At 38.6% G+C, this 16,297-nt stretch overlaps 1 long non-coding RNA gene and 2 pseudogenes across 1 annotated transcript; all 3 read right to left on the reverse strand.

The window, feature by feature from the left end:
• Positions 1-291: 291 nt before the first annotated feature.
• Positions 292-2,092, reverse strand: LOC145234522 (uncharacterized; annotated as a pseudogene).
• A 2,285-nt stretch (positions 2,093-4,377) lies between these two features.
• LOC145232191 (uncharacterized) lies at positions 4,378-5,313 on the reverse strand (annotated as a pseudogene).
• Positions 5,314-12,221: 6,908 nt separating this feature from the next.
• Positions 12,222-13,310, reverse strand: LOC145232194 (uncharacterized). The gene is made up of 3 exons (XR_013860844.1): positions 12,849-13,310; positions 12,608-12,784; positions 12,222-12,498 (listed from the first exon to the last, which is right to left on the reverse strand). It is a non-coding gene; the product is annotated as an uncharacterized LOC145232194 (long non-coding RNA).
• Between the last annotated feature and the right edge of the window lie 2,987 nt (positions 13,311-16,297).

The following is a 16,297-nucleotide window of genomic DNA, read 5'->3' on the forward strand; positions in this document are numbered from 1 at the left end:
CAATGCAATAAAAAAGTTCGGTTTCGGCCGAATTTTCAAAAAAGTTCGGGCCGAAACCGAAACATTGGAAAACAGCGGATTCGGCCGAAATGTTTCGGCCAACCGAAACTTCGGTGCATCACTAGTGAAAACCTTGTTTGCATCTCACACACTTAACCCACTCCCCTTTCATAATGCTGGTATTGTCTAACATGGTGCCAGATTGACATTTCTTACACTGGTCTCTCCTCAGACTTCCTTGAAGGCAGTTACCAGAAATAGAGTGGAAAATATCTTTTCGACATAAAAATGTTAAAGCTGGCTGCATAAGGTTTGTGCCTGTTGTAAGCCATTTTGCGTAATGCAAATGAAAACACCACAACTAGAAGAATCGTTTTGTTGGGTTCGCATTGGAACTCCCACTGATTCTAGTTGGGAATGGAATTTTTCGGACAGCAGGTAGTTAGCCAACTCCTTTGCAGCTTGAATCTTTGCACTTGTCTTAACACAAGGCATTTCAATTGGATCCAAGTAAATAAGTTTTTTGTTTTGAATATCAATTGTCAAAAGAATCCAGTGGTGCTGCGATGGGTTCCATGGAATGAAAATAAGCTTTTTGTCCTTAAGGGAAACATCATTCCAAAGTTTTCCAATAGGACCCTTTTTTCGAGGGTCTGTGCCACCATAGAACAAACATACAAAGTATGGTTGTTGGCAGAAACTATCTGCCACAAATAACTGTTGATTATTTTATCAAAAAGCCATCCAGTTACAAAGTGTACATCAACACTTTTTAATAGTTGCTCTTCATGTTTTGGTAAAGTTAGTTCTAGTGACTTTAAATTCATAATTGAAAGGGAATACTTTTGAAGTTTATCATTATCATTCCATTGAACACATGACTGAAAATCGTGTAATGCTGTTTGGTAAGTTTCCTCACTTTCAGCTCTGGCAATAGCTCTCATAAATGCTAATACTTCATCTTTTCTATCCCGAACACCGTTTTCAGACTTTTTAACCCAACGCTCCCATGCTTGCTCACGATGAAAGTCGCATATTAAAACATGGCAATCTGCCAAAGTATATATACTAGTCTTTTCATTAAACATACACATAACTAAGTTCAAAATTAATGTATTTCAGCATCACATTTGTCTGTCATAAAAAAAGTTGGTTTCCAGCCAGGTGTCCATGTCTTCAAAATTGAAAGAGCTTCTTCAATATCAATTTCTCTCATTTTGTGTGATAAAACTAGCCACAACCGGGTAGTTCATGTTTGTTTTAACACACAAAAAATCAATGGCAGGGCATATTTTGAAGTCTTATATGTAGCATCTAGTAGGCACATGTCCTGCCCGTAACGAAGAAGAAGTTTTCGCTGCCATTGAAGTTGATGGACAAACAACATAGTTTGCTCTGATGCCATTACAGGAGGTGTTTTTTCATCCGTAAGGTCTAAATTAGTGGTGTTGGCCACATTAGGAATATGTGGTCTAAAAAAAATGTTGTCCTCTGGATTACTTGATTTCACCCACTCGTCAACCGAACATTGGACATTTGTTTGATCCATTTTAGCCAGTTTACGTTTGGAAAAGGCCCTGTAGAAGTGGCTCTCGACGTCCTTTCTTGTCGGAAAAAATCTTCTGTTTGTGTTTGATGGTACATTATCATTTTTAAACAGTTCATGCATCACAAATAAGTTTAGGCCTCTCATGATCTCCCCAATATTACATATGCCTTCATTTACCATTTCATCAATTTTAGCAATGATCCGCTTATCAACCATTTGAAGAAATCCTGCCGCCTACAATACAAATAAACACATATATGTATGTCAAATTATTATAGTATCCGAAACAGTGATCACTTAGAGAAACATTTGGTATAAGGAATAAAAGGTAAAGATTTAAAAACAAAAATCATTTGTATGTTGGAATCAATAATGGTGTTTTTCACATACTTCTCCAATAACATGGCCAGAATGATCACCACTGCTTGGGAAAGAAACGCTATAGGCAGATTCATTTAACATAGACTCCCTTGAAGCTTTGTCTTTCAAAGCCTTGGGAATAAGCACAGCTGACTTATTCCTAGGGTTTCGGGAACTTGCCATAACCTGATATTAACAACAGCAAACATCAGTGTAAATATGAAATTATTTTTTATTGGAATGGTAAAGCATTACCATACAAAAATACTCACTTGAAATTGGGGAAACCTTAGTATTTCTTGTATTAGTGTTTTTGCTTTGCAGTTACACTTTTTTGAACCTTGAATACACCTCTTTTTTTGGGCAGGATTTGGATGGTCAAGCAACTGTACACAACAACAAAATACTATTTTTGTCTGCAAGTCAATGTAATTAGTAACACACAAGCATACCTGTTTGGGAATGCATGGTTTACGTTTTTCATTTTTTTTCTTATTTTGATCTTTTGCATGTTGGCACTCCAGCCACACACTTTTTACAATAACATATGGGATTAAATCTTTGTCCAATCGTATACCGCCTTTTGAGATATCTTTGTCAACATAACATGATCAGCAATAAATATACATGAACATACATAAATATGCGACAGTCGGACATGTCTAAAAGACGGGAATACGGGACGACGGAAATCGAGGTCCAAAAGACGGGAGAGACGGGAAAAGTGCCAAACTAAAAGACGGGAGAGGCGGGACTACGGAAAATCGCATATTCATGTAGAAGGAAAGACGGGACTGGGTGAAAGTTCACATATAGTTCCTATAGCGTTAGACGGGACTACGGAAAAGCGTTTGTTCGACATGACTAAAAGACGGGACTGGGTGAAAGTTCACATATAGTTCTTACAGCGCCAGACGGGATTACAGAAAAGCGTTTGTTCGACATGACTAAAAGACGGGACTGGGCGAAAGTTCACATATAGTTCTTACAGCGCCAGACGGGACTACGGAAAAGCGTTTGTTCGACATGACTAAAAGACGGGACTGGGTGAAAGTTCAAAGGCGTTTGTTATGGCGCCAGACGGGACTACGGAAAAGCGTTTGTTCGACATGACTAAAAGACGGGACTGGGTAAAAGTTCACATATAGTTCCTATAGCGTTTGACGGGACTACGGAAAAGCGTTTGTTCGACATGACTAAAAGACGGGACTGGGTGAAAGTTCACATATAGTTCCTATAGCGTTTGACGGGACTACGGAAAAGCGTTTGTTCGACATGACTAAAAGACGGGACTGGGTAAAAGTTCACATATAGTTCCAATAGCGTTTGACGGGACTACGGAAAAGCGTTTGTTCGACATGACTAAAAGACGGGACTGGGTAAAAGTTCACATATAGTTCCTATAGCGTTTGACGGGACTACGGAAAAGCGTTTGTTCGACATGACTAAAAGACGGGACTGGGTGAAAGTTCACACGAAGTTCTTCTAGCGTTAGACGGAACTACGGAAAAGCGTTTGTTCGACATGACTAAAAGACGGGACTGGGTGAAAGTTCACATATAGTTCTTACAGCGCCAGACGGGACTACGGAAAAGCGTTTGTTTGACATGACTAAAAGACGGGACTGGGTGATAGTTCCTATAGCGTTAGACGGGACTACAGAAAAGCGTTTGTTCGACATGACTAAAAGACGGGACTGGGTGAAAGTTCACATATAGTTCCTATAGCGTTAGACGGGACTACAGAAAAGCGTTTGTTTGACATGACTAAAATACGGGACTGGTTAAAAGTTCACATATAGTTCTTATAGCGTTTGACGGGACTACGGAAAAGCGCACTCGACGCATTTTTAATGCGCGAAAAGGGGAGCAACGCTGGTTTGACGTGATTGATCGACTTGTCGACACCGACCAACTGCTTGCTCCCTACGTCAATGGGGTGCCTGGATTGTGGGAGTCTAATTTCTTGCACAATGTTGGTCGAGAAACGTATTTATGTGCAAACAGTACATTTGAAGTTGTTTGAACAATTGTAATAATTCTTCCTTTTTAAAGTAGGTCTATACCTTTTCGTTCCCTAATCATTAATCGTTTTTCACATTGTTTTTCGCGACTTTTATGCAAATATCACTGTATTTCAAAAAAGGTTTCTAAACATCTAGGTTTTATAAACAACTCGGAGTTCAACACAGCACTTCTGCGGTTGCATTTGAATTTTAGTTGTATCTTCGAATGTTGTAATAAACAATGCAAAACTGAAAGAAGCACGAACCGAAATGAAACGAAACACATAAGCACGAACTGAAATCGAATTAAACACACGACCACAAACCGAAATCAAAATCCATTAAAATAAATATAAATTTCCTTATTTTTCATATCTGTGTCCGCATGAAAAGTACGTAGCAGAGCCCGTTTTTTGATCAGGTAAACAGGAATTGTGATACCACTTTCTGCAGGTCACGCAAAATATCTGTTCCTCTACAATGTAGGTTGGTCTTTTATCTCAAGAAGGCTTGAAAAGCATTTGTTCGAGCGGGGAAATATTGGGCAATCAAAACTCCAAGCTTTTTCCACATTGGCAACTGCACATAAAAGTTAATCTTTGGACTTTGTTTTCATGACGCTTTCAACTGTGGTATCAGTGTTGAGAATAGATTTTACCCAGTTCCGAGCTTTTTTGTACGCAACAGATTTGGCAAGGGGAATGCTGTTCATTATGGAAAAAGCATTTAGGGCAACATGGTTAAACTCTTTTTGGGCAACGGCATAGCAGGCCTGGATAATTTTAATTCCTCCCTCAACAAGGTTTTCACCAGTAATTGACGTTAATGAATTGATTGAAATCAGCCGCCTTGCTTTAAAATCTACTACAAACAAAACCCAATGACTTCCAGTGCCAGAAATAATTAGCAAATTGTCATAATTTAGGGCTTCTGTTTTACATATAAAGCATGCAAGTTGAAAAGGGGCGCGGCGCGTGGCTCAAGTCATAAAAGCTGAATCCAACACCAAAAACTTGTTGCCAGCGGTTTGTAAATTGAGTTGAAAATACTTCACAGCTGTGTCCAGAACAAGGTCACAGATCCATTGGTTGCCATCAAGAGATTGCCTCTTTTCATTGGAAGTTAAGTCAATTGTATCGCTTAATAAGTCCCAGGGGTACAAAATCTGAAATGAAGGTGCCGTAATTGACTCTTCGTCGATAACGGAAAAAGATGGAATTTCTTTGCTCTCGTCAAACGATTCGTGTAAGGATGACACATCAAAATCAAGTCGTTTAAAAACCTTGTTCGGTGTAGAGGTCGTTTGAATATCTGTTTTATTCATAGGAAATGGGGCATCGGGAACTGGCTCTACAGTGTAATCAAAGTCGCATGGACGAGGTTTTTTTCGTCCAGATTTTTTTGCCTTTCCGCGTCTTTTTGTTAACATAGCCGACAAAGAGTAACTAAATTTGTCATTAGGGTTTTCAATCACAGGCAACTGAACTGCCATACGCACAGCCAAAATGTGATAACAACAGCCGGTGCTGGCGCAAGAACACTCTGGTTTTGGAAATAATTTGTCGCTTTGCACAGTGCCTTTGAAGGGGTGAGAAACGGAGAAACTAGATGTGGCGGGCGAAAAGCCCACCAAACCCCTCTTCACACACAGTCGCGCCATTCCTTTTTGCGTAAGACGGTACTGCTCATCTTTTTCCATTCCAGAAACTTTTGGGTTAGTTGAACTCGTTATTTCGTCAATCATATTTTCAAGTGTATGAATAGGAGGCAAATTTATTTTCTGACCACTTTCCCTAAGATGTTCAAACGATTTTTTCAACTGAAAAATTCCGAACTCTTTTTTTCCGCGTTCGAAGTCATACACATAAATCTCTTGCATTTGTCGAAAGACCAACATTATGGTGTCCAACGGTAGTTCTTTTCTTTCTGTGATGGATTTTAGCACGTTGTTTAAACTTTCGCTTGCATTTGTTGTCGCTGCCTGGCCATCAAAAGCTGCAAAATTGCATGTTACAAATTTGCAGCTGTGTTTTATCAAGTCTTTCTTTAGAGACCGGTCAAAGTACTGACGAAAAGATGTGGACCATGTGCTACTAAAAATTTGGTAGCAATCCTCAAAATCTGATTCCGAAGACTGATTGATCAGTCGGGTTACATCGTCTTTTAAGACTTTTATATCATCAGATGTGCCTGAATTTTTCTTAATCCACCTGTCGAGGTCTTGAAGTATATGGTTTGTGCAAAAAACATTTGTAAGTTTGGGAAAGCACTTTTGAATCGCATTTGCAATTCCCCTTTCTCGATCGGTAACAATTGGGATGTTTCGTATCTCGTTCATTCCAATGTGAGGCAGTATATCGGTTAAAAACTGTTTATGGTGTTTAAAATACTTTTGTGTGTGGATCATAAATCCTATCGGAAAAACAGGGTCACCATCAAAGCATACGTTTCGCCCAGAAAGAACAGAAACGTAAAAATCTCCCAGGCAAAAAGTGGTGTCGTACGCTATAGATTGTCTCAGGTCGCGGTTGTTTCAGCTCAAACGTAAAACTTCTTTTGTTAAATTTATGATGTCATCAGTTGCAAGAATGACAACCAAATCGGGATAAAGGTTAAACATTCGTACGAATGTATCCGTTTGAATGGAAACCTCCATAGCCCCAAAGATTTCGTCGTTTGAAATACGTTTTTTCATAGCAGATGTTTGTTTAATGTTTTGGCATTGCTTAAGGTCTCTGGGACGATCCACGGGCATATGGTCTTGATTGCCCTTACTTTTTTCGGATTGCATTTTTTCATAAACAGTTTTTGCGCTTTTAAAGTCAACTTGTTCTTCCACTTGTTCAATTACAGTCTTCAATGTCGGTACGTATACTCCGGTTTTTTGCTTTGCATTTCCATGCGAGGAATGGCGATGTGCTGCAGCGTCACCCATATAATGGACCAAACACAAAGATGCATCGTCCTTATCAGTTAATAAGGTGTAAACATGTCTTTCAAAAGATTCCAAATGACTTCTTAACTTCCCATCTGGATTTTTTATTTTATAATAGCGTTTCCGAATACCTGTTTCGCGGTGCACATATTGGCCCGTGTAAATGAATCTGAACTGGTCGCAATTGAAGTCATTTCTAGAACGCTTTGAGGAACCTTTAAAGAAATATGCGTCACCTCCTTCACAATTACTCGGAGGCATGCAACTGACTCCAGTAAGGCTCTTAAACAAATCAACAACTTTCTCCAAACTCAAAGGATTGTTGCCAAACTTCATAATACTTGTGGTCATTTTTTAGCTTCTGGTCTTTGTCTAACCGCAATAACGTACATTTGTGTGACTTTCGAACCGCTACGCAGTTAGATCCTAGCATAAAAATATCACAGCAGGAGTAGGGAGCGCTACGAGTTTTAGGGAGTTGGTTGCTGTTGTTATCAAGCACTATGTATACTTTGTTCGCCAAAAACTGTATGTTAAGTCATAACAATAAAATCTGTAGTTTTATAACGTAACAGCGCATAAAACTTCAGTGTATTGATTTGAACTAGAGTAACCCGATATTGTTGTGTCCTGTGGTGACATCTTAGTGCTGCCGTATTTGTTCTTTTTGGATGTTCTTAAAAGGTCTCTTGGTATTACAAAAATTACCGTTCGACACAAATTATTTTTATTTTTTACCGTTCGACACAAAAAATTCGGTTTGTTCTATGGACATCATCGACACGTAGAAGTACAACTAGCAATTGTACGCCTAAAAATGACGATTAAAACAAAACATGTACGAAATCTCAAGAAATAGCCATTATTGAAAGCATTTAACATGTTAAAGTATACAGGCCGAAATATAATTTATTCGAGCCTTTCTAACCGAACAACGACATTGTTTCTGTTAATTTCCTTCACTTTGTTCGGTTTGGTACACACCTCTTGTTAGTAACACAAGTTGTGTTTGATACGCGCTATTCTGTAGTCCCGTCTCGTCTTTTACCCAGTTTATGTTTTAGTCATTTTGAACAAATGCTTTTCCGTAGTCCCGTCTAACGCTATAAGAACTGCGTGTGAACTTTCACCCAATCCCGTATTTTAGTCATGTCGAACAAACGCTTTTCCGTAGTCCCGTCTGGCGCTGTAAGAACTATATGTGAACTTTCACCCAGTCCCGTCTTTTAGTCATGTCAAACAGACGCTTTTCCGTAGTCCCGGCTAACGCTGTAAGAACTGCGTGTGAACTTTCACCCAGTCCCGTCTAACGCTATAGAAACTATATGTGAACTTTCACCCAGTCCCGTCTTTTAGTCTATCGAACCAACGCTTTTCCGTAGTCCCGTCTGGCGCTATAACAAACGCCTTTGAACTTTCACCCAGTCCCGTCTTTTAGTCATGTCGAACAAACGCTTTTCCGTAGTTCCGTCTGGCGCTGTAACAACTATATGTGAACTTTCACCCAGTCCCGTCTTTTAATCATGTCAAACAAACGCTTTTCCGTAGTCCCGTCTAACGCTATAAGAACTGCGTGTGAACTTTCACCCAGTCCCGTCTTTTAGTCATGTACAACAAACGCTTTTCCGTAGTCCCGTCTAACGCTATAGGAACTATATGTGAACTTTCACCCAGTCCCGTCTTTTAGTCTATCAAACCAACGCTTTTCCGTAGTCCCGTCTGGCGCTATAACAAACGCCTTTGAACTTTCACCCAGTCCCGTCTTTTAGTCATGTCAAACAAACGCTTTTTCGTAGTCCCGTCTAACGATATGAGAACTGCGTGTGAACTTTCACCCAGTCATGTCAAACAAACGCTTTTCCGTAGTCCCGTCTAACGCTATATAGGAACTATATGTGAACTTTCACCCAGTCCCGTCTTTTAGTCTATCGAACCAACGCTTTTCCGTAGTCCCGTCTGGCGCTGTAACAAAGGCCTTTGAACTTTCACCCAGTCCCGTCTTTTAGTCATGTCGAACAAACGCTTTTCCGTAGTCCCGTCTGGCGCTGTAAGACCTATATGTGAACTTTCACCCAGTCCCGTCTTTTAGTCATGTCCAACAAACGCTTTTCCGTAGTCCCGTCTAACGCTATAAGCACAGTCTGTGAACTTTCACCGTCTTTCCTTCTACTTGAATATGCGATTTTCCGTAGTCCCGTCTTTTAGTTTGGCACTTTTCCCGTCTCTCCCGTCTTTTAGACCTCGATTTCCGTCGTCCCGTATTCCCGTCTTTTAGACATGTCCGCGACAGTCGATTTTTACAAAATAGTATACAATAGAAATGTTTCACATACCATAAGCCTTTTTTTGGTACACAATAAATTTGGTTAAAGTGGTAAAATGCTGTTTGTTGAGACAGCTGCTTTCCAGTTGAAAGTGCTTCTTTGATGTGTTTGCCTACTACCCACCGTCTAAACTGTGACTTGTTCTACATATAAAGCAGAAAATTGTATGAACCAAGTATCTGAAATATTTGTTTATCACAACACAAAGAACATGTATAAAGGACAGGTTGTTAATAAACCTTATCTCTTTTTAAATCCTGGTATATTGATGCTGGGAATCATTCCCTGTTCACATCTAAAAATTCCAAACTCTTGTCAATTTCATTGGTGTGTAAAGTGCGTATTGTTAGTTTTAACCCAAATCGCGCAAATCGATTTTTGAGAGCCTTGATAATTCGCCTGGCAGAAATTTCACCAATGCAAATAAAACCAATGTCATCAATAAATTTCTTGAAGATTTGCGCTTGAGACAGCACTGGGGCGATTCCAGAAATGATGTGGTGCATCGCTATGTTCGCGATAGCAACTGAGTGGTTGTCGCCAGTTGCTTTGCCATTTTTTATTCCATAAAAGCGTTCCTTGAACTGCGTGACCACGTTTGCAACAGTGAAGGCTGTAAGTTGAATGATGATCTGTTTAACCTTACCAGAGTACGTGGAGTGGTTGTTTAGCGCATTTTTTAACGAAGACTTTATGAGGGAATGTTTAATGTTTGGATATAGCGATACAACATCAGCCCCAACAATATATAGAGGGTTTGCATCTAGCTGTTCTGGTATGCTGTTAATGTTAGCCTCTTCCCAGTCGAGCAAATTGTCGATGTATTGCCTACTGTCTTTACAAAACTCATCTACCGACGTATGGCAAAATTCCTCACTGATCGTTTGAAGAATCAGTTGAAGAAACGCGGTTACACGTGTGGTTGTAATGTTGCCTGAAGCCTGCACTAGTCTTACAGTCGATCGGTATGTTACCTAGTTGCGTCACTTCCAGCTTATGTGTCTTGAAAAGCGGGTATGCATAGGCGGGTTCCTGAGCAGAAAAGAACTTTGCGATAGAACCTGGTATATGTTGATACTTTCCATCTACAGTTTTCATTCCTATTACGTGCTTGAGCATGGCACCAGCTTGATGGAGACTTGTCACAAATTCTTCGCACTTTTTCTTAATATTCTCCAAGTGAGACTTTATTGAGTCCTGATTCAAGTGTAATAGAGGTGAGGTAATTGTTGTAACTCCCTTTCCATAATGCTGTTGTACGATGCCTCGTTGAGAATTACCACTTTTCCGTCTTTATCTGATTTACACATAACAATTTTATTGTCCTGAACTAGTTTTGAAATTTTCCGTAGGCTGCAACGAAGGTCAAAAGAAAGATTGTTTTCCCTTGTGAACATTCGCTTTACCTTTGCTTCTAGCAGACGTACCTTAGCGAATATTGATTCAGTGTATGTTTTAGTTATTTCATCTAAGACTTCAGTTTCCGGCCGCAAAAAAACTTGGAATCGCAAGCTTACCAAAGAAGTTGTAGTACACTGTCAAAAATGTTGGGTACAAAATTTTAAAGTTTTGGGTAGTGTGTTTGTTCACCCAAAAAAGTGCGGAAATATTTTGGGTATCGTTAAAATTCACCCAAGTATAGTTGGGTAGTATGATTACCCAAAATAACTTCAATCAAACATTGGGTAGAAAATTGTACCACCCAATTGTGTGAGAAGTTTTTTTTGGGTAGTCGGCTTTTGTACCCAAATATTCAGCTCAGGTTTTGTACCCCCCAAAAATAGTTTGGGTATGGTCAACAGGTACCCAAAAAAAATCGTTAGTATTTTCAGACACTTGGGTATTGCTACCCAAAAAATGTCTGTTATTGCAGCTGCAGCAAACTAATGCAAAATCACAACCATTGTGTTTCTCCCACATGGCAACCATGATCCTAAAATATTTTTTTATTTCCACACAATTCAGTTAACTCAAATACATACAGGCAGAACATTTCAATGGCTCTAATCTAAATTTTGGACACACAAATTTCTCAAATACACCGAATGGGGAAACTATGCACAAAGGGTGAGGATAAAATAAATTTTTTTGAAGAACATACGCTTTCACTGATGTGGGTTCTACGGACCATGCATGATAATGTTCATTGTAATAATTAACACAAAGCAACTGCCCCACAAGTATTGGACCACATGATGAACTCAAATAAACAGCATCTACTGACAGGAAATCTGGCACCCCATCAGAACAAACATGTACACATACAACACAAGGTACAGAGTATGTTATCCCTTCAAATATGAGCTTGTCAGTTTTTTTAACATAAGTTTCATCAGTGGGGCTACTACTTGATCCAAACACATCACGTGAATTTACAGTTGTAAACTTTTTAATTTCGAAAGAGCATGAAAATATGTCATTTTCAATAATATTTGATGCTAATTTCACTTGGTGCTGGACAGCAATGGTGTGTGGAACATTAATGTAATTGTTACTCCTGGTGACAATTTGCTTTAAACTTTTATGCTTGGCCTCAAATCTCATGCATGAAAAATGTATTAGAGGACCAATTTTTTTTTAATCAATCTTGGATAGTGTAGTAAAAAATGCAATTTTGGCGTAATTGTTGCATCAGGATACCTGGCATGAAACATTTTAAAAAAACTTTGCAATTCTAACTCCAGTTCAGTTACTGTGGTCCCAGAAACAAATGGTGCGCAATATATGTCAACAATTCCACAAAACATTGTATATAACTCCCAAACTTCATCTTCATCAGGAATGTAGCTTCCAATCAACATTGGCAAACATCGGAATAGACACCAATATTGTGATGCTGACAAAACAACAAATACAGCAAAAATAAACTAGGTTGAACAAACATACACACATGTCATACCGATTTGGCGCAAATTTTTGTTTGAATCATCAATCAACTTGCCATAAGAAATATGAGATGGTTTGTTTTTTAGGTCAATACCATACTTGAAGCAATCAATTTTGTTATTCAGACAATCAAGACTAAACAGTCTTTTTGAATTACCAGATTCTGTTTAAAAGAAAAAAAAGTTTAGGGCAAGATGTACTCATGATTATATGCTAACAATCGAACTACCTGTAAAGTTAGTTTAAGAATGTATGGAATTGCACCCTCGAATAAATCATGATGGACATCAGCAGCATAATTTTCTGCTGGGTGAAAATACTGAGATAACAATGGACATCGAAATTTTATACCGTGATGAGGTTTCCCTGTTGCCTGTGCTACTACTACTGACTTGTTGTACATTTCTGGGGTTCATAGTTGACATTGTTTGTAGGAATTCTGTTTGAAACAATTGGAGAACACTTTATGCTAACAAATTTAAACACTTTGCAAACGAAAAGTTTTTATAATAGTTTACTTAATAAGCAACACATAAAAAGCCTTTAACCTTTGTCTGAATGTCATTTCCAGTGCACGTACAGTATCTTGATACGAATGTATTTAACCCTGAAAATCGCTCGGTAAAGCCTAGAAAGGAGTGTGCAGCTAAATTATCCAATGATATCTGTGCAACTGTCCCTCGAACAGTCACTTCTGAACCCTTATAATTGAACTGAACACCCATCTGCAAAACACACACACAGAAATATATATACATTGAGTTACAGTTGTCACTACATTTTACTTACTGTTTCAAGTTGCTTTATGTCCTGATTAAGTGGCTGCAAAATTTTGTCCCAACCAATCTGAGGGTGTTTTAAATCTTTAGTATAAAATAGGGTACTGAGAAAAATTCTAGTTACAGCTGATGTAAGTTTGGGGTGAGTGTTATCAAAAAATATATTGCACCTTGAAAGAGAAACAAAAAAGACTTGAGAATGCGAAATACAACAAACAAAACTGCTTATTGTACCCATATTGTGTGTGCCTGTTTTTGGATCCAAGCGGGTTAACAACCTCAAATCCATCATAGTAAAATAAAAGTTGTAAGTTTGGTCTTGCTTCAGAAAAAAGAGGATGCATTTTTGCATACTCTCCATGTGAAAAACTTTGGTATGCATCCACATCATCCAAATCCTCTTCTGATTCGATGATCTTAGTTAAATTTAGAGATGAATATTTGCCACGGAGCACACTTTGTATAATCTAATGCTGCAAATATACTTACCCAGTTAAGTATACTTCAGTTAAAAAATACAATATTGGCAACCATGGCAAATCACACTTACCACCAATGTTGGAAGAAGTTTTTTTCTTTGATATTCAGTCACAATATCATGAAAGGGGGTGGCTAATCCCATTGCGAGTTGAAATAACTCCTTATGGCTTGAAGACAATGGTGGCGTTGCCTTAATTCCTCCTATTATAGTTCGAATACTCTCTTCTAGTAGGCCTTCTGCCCACGTTTCTACTAAATGTAAAGCCGACTCAGTCAAATTACAATCAACCTTTAATTTGGTTAGTGAAAGAGCCATTAACTGCTTTCTTTTGTGCAAGTTTTTTATTGTGTTTCTGTAAGTAATAATGTCCTGATCAATACAAGAATCTTTACAAGCTGCATCACTGCAAGTGGTAGTGTCACAATCACTACCACATGAACCAGTTTCTTCTTCCATTGGTGTGTCATTTGGAACGGTAATTTCTTCTATGTTGGAGGCAGTGTTGCTGGACGAGTATCTGTACCAACAAGTCGGCATATGCCAGGACTTCCCGCAGTGCCATCTTTTAATGTGTTGTCGCAATGAAACTTTGTCATTTAGCTGCATCGAGCAACCATCTATGTTGCAAATTAGCTTGAAAGTCTTGTCATAGCAATGGGAAGAAAACACATGCCTTTTTAAAGCCATTCTACTTTTAAAACAGTTAGCACAAAATGTGCACTTGAACAGAATTCTTTCCACACTAGTACTACACATGTCAACTGATCATGATTTATGACTATGAACCATATGAAGCGAACCAGTTTCAGCCAAAATAAACCTGTTTAGTTAAGTTCGGATGAGCGTAACGTCCTTACGTTTCGCTACTTTCTGATCTTCACTTAAAAAGATTTTCAACTTCATTAGTTTATCTTCAAAACGTTTATTTTTTTCATCTTTTGTAACTTTTTAATTTCACAAATTAAAAAGAATCGATTGGCGCGAAAAGTTTAGAAGTCTTAAATCAAATCGGAAACTCGGCGCGAAAAGTTCATGCCCAGGAAGTTCATTCCTTTGCGAATTGCTGACTGTGCCGCGTGGTTTTAAACTTTATTGATATTTTCTGTTTGTTTGCACAGGAAATTAACCTTTTTAAACATCTGAAACTTGAATATTAGTGAAATTATGAACCTCAGTGTTAAAGACGTTGTAGACATAGTGTCCTTGGCGTTGAAAGACGAAGATGAAAGCGAACGGGAAAATGTTTGCAAAGCCTTTTATGGTAAGCCAATGTGTCATAATCCAAATCAGTCAGTCACAAATATAGTGTTTTTACTTCTGCTGCTAAATTTTGGAGATGAATAAAAAATATGTATGTCCTGCTAATACAGACGAATCCGGTTAATCGCATAATCCGTTTAATTGCATCACAATTAAAAATCCCAAACCGCCGCCCATCGTTTGTTAAGAAAATCGTCCGGTTAATCGCATATACCGGATATTCGCATCGATTTTCAACGAAATATGCGATTAACCGGATTGATGATCTCTATGTGAAAGTCGAACAGACCGAGTTTTTCGAATAAAAAACGACGATATGATAGTAAAATCCTCCGGAGGTAATGTACACGAAAAGACGTGGATGTATGGTTGCATTCTACACAAAATAACGCATCTAATTTCAACGTTGAAAATGACACGTCTCGACTATAAAATATTTTGGAAAAGTCATTAGGAGATTAAAACGGCGTTCAGTGTACCGCTGTGCGATAACAAGGAGTCGTTATCTCAAAGCCGTGCACATTGATCCATTTTTTTTGGCTTCTATCGCCAATAGTGATATAACAGGCGTTTAAAATTTAAATGAAGAGTTCAACGTGTCAAAATTACGAAACTGGTGTTCCGGCAAAGACGCTGATTGTAATTTCTTACTAAGTGCGAACTGCACCAAATTCGAAGTGTTAAACTGTATTGAAATTTAAACAATGTTAAATGTAAAACAAATGTTTAAAAATATTTTCTGTTATATTGTTCATGACCCGCCAAACACGTAATGGTGGTAAAAAAATGTTAGATCGCAAGTAATCACACGATGTTGTTTAGATTCACGTAATTGCTAACGTGCCAACGACTGGCATATTTTATGTCTTCTATTCGTGACCTTGCGCAACTTATCAGGAAGAACACCGATTAAAAAAGGCATTTATTTCTCTAGTACTTGTTGCTGCTTTAAATTTTTGAAGCAACGATCACACGTTGATCACGTGACAATCACGCTAGTCTTGCAGCTGCAGTTTTGCTGAGTAAGCTAGATAGTAGCGCCACAATCTGAGTTTTTAAAGGTTTGCTAAAATTAATTATTCTTTTTGTCAATTGGATAACGGGTTATAATAGAAACTGATGATGCAGCTCGCCTTAGCGCCCTTGCGCTGTAAAATGTGCCAAAGTTGTAAGTTTGACTAGGTTTCGGTCGTGTACGGGTTTGGGCTTGCTTACAAATATGCACCTAGCACTTTGCCGCTTAACGCGTTGGTTTGAACTAGAAAACGAAATAGGTTAGAAACAACAGGCCATTTTCCGTGTATATGACACGGAAAAATGCCTGGCACATTTATAAGGGAAACTACCCAAAACAAGACTAAAACGTCATAAACCGTCTTCATAGGGAAGTTCCCAAATTTAATTGTTGGGCCCCTTGCCTACGATGCGATGTAACATATCTTTTCAAATAAACCTTACTGCAATAGAAAGCACAATCAAGCGAACTGTGGCGTGCGCGCCAACTAAGAATGTGTGTGTGTGCGTTTCTACTGTTTCTTCAACACACTTAGGCGATTGCACCATAGCCACGACAGTTAGGAAGCATGACGTCATGCATTGCGCTGAGAGTAATAAATCTAGTTTTGACTTGACAGTACTTTTTTCGATTCTCGGCAACAAAAGAGAGAAAATACTGCCCCGTTGCCATAGTTGAGCATCACTGCAACTTTGTTTTAGCT

This window comes from Phallusia mammillata, chromosome 6 (assembly GCF_965637545.1).
Source record: "Phallusia mammillata chromosome 6, kaPhaMamm4.hap1.1, whole genome shotgun sequence".
NCBI lineage: Eukaryota > Metazoa > Chordata > Ascidiacea > Phlebobranchia > Ascidiidae > Phallusia > Phallusia mammillata.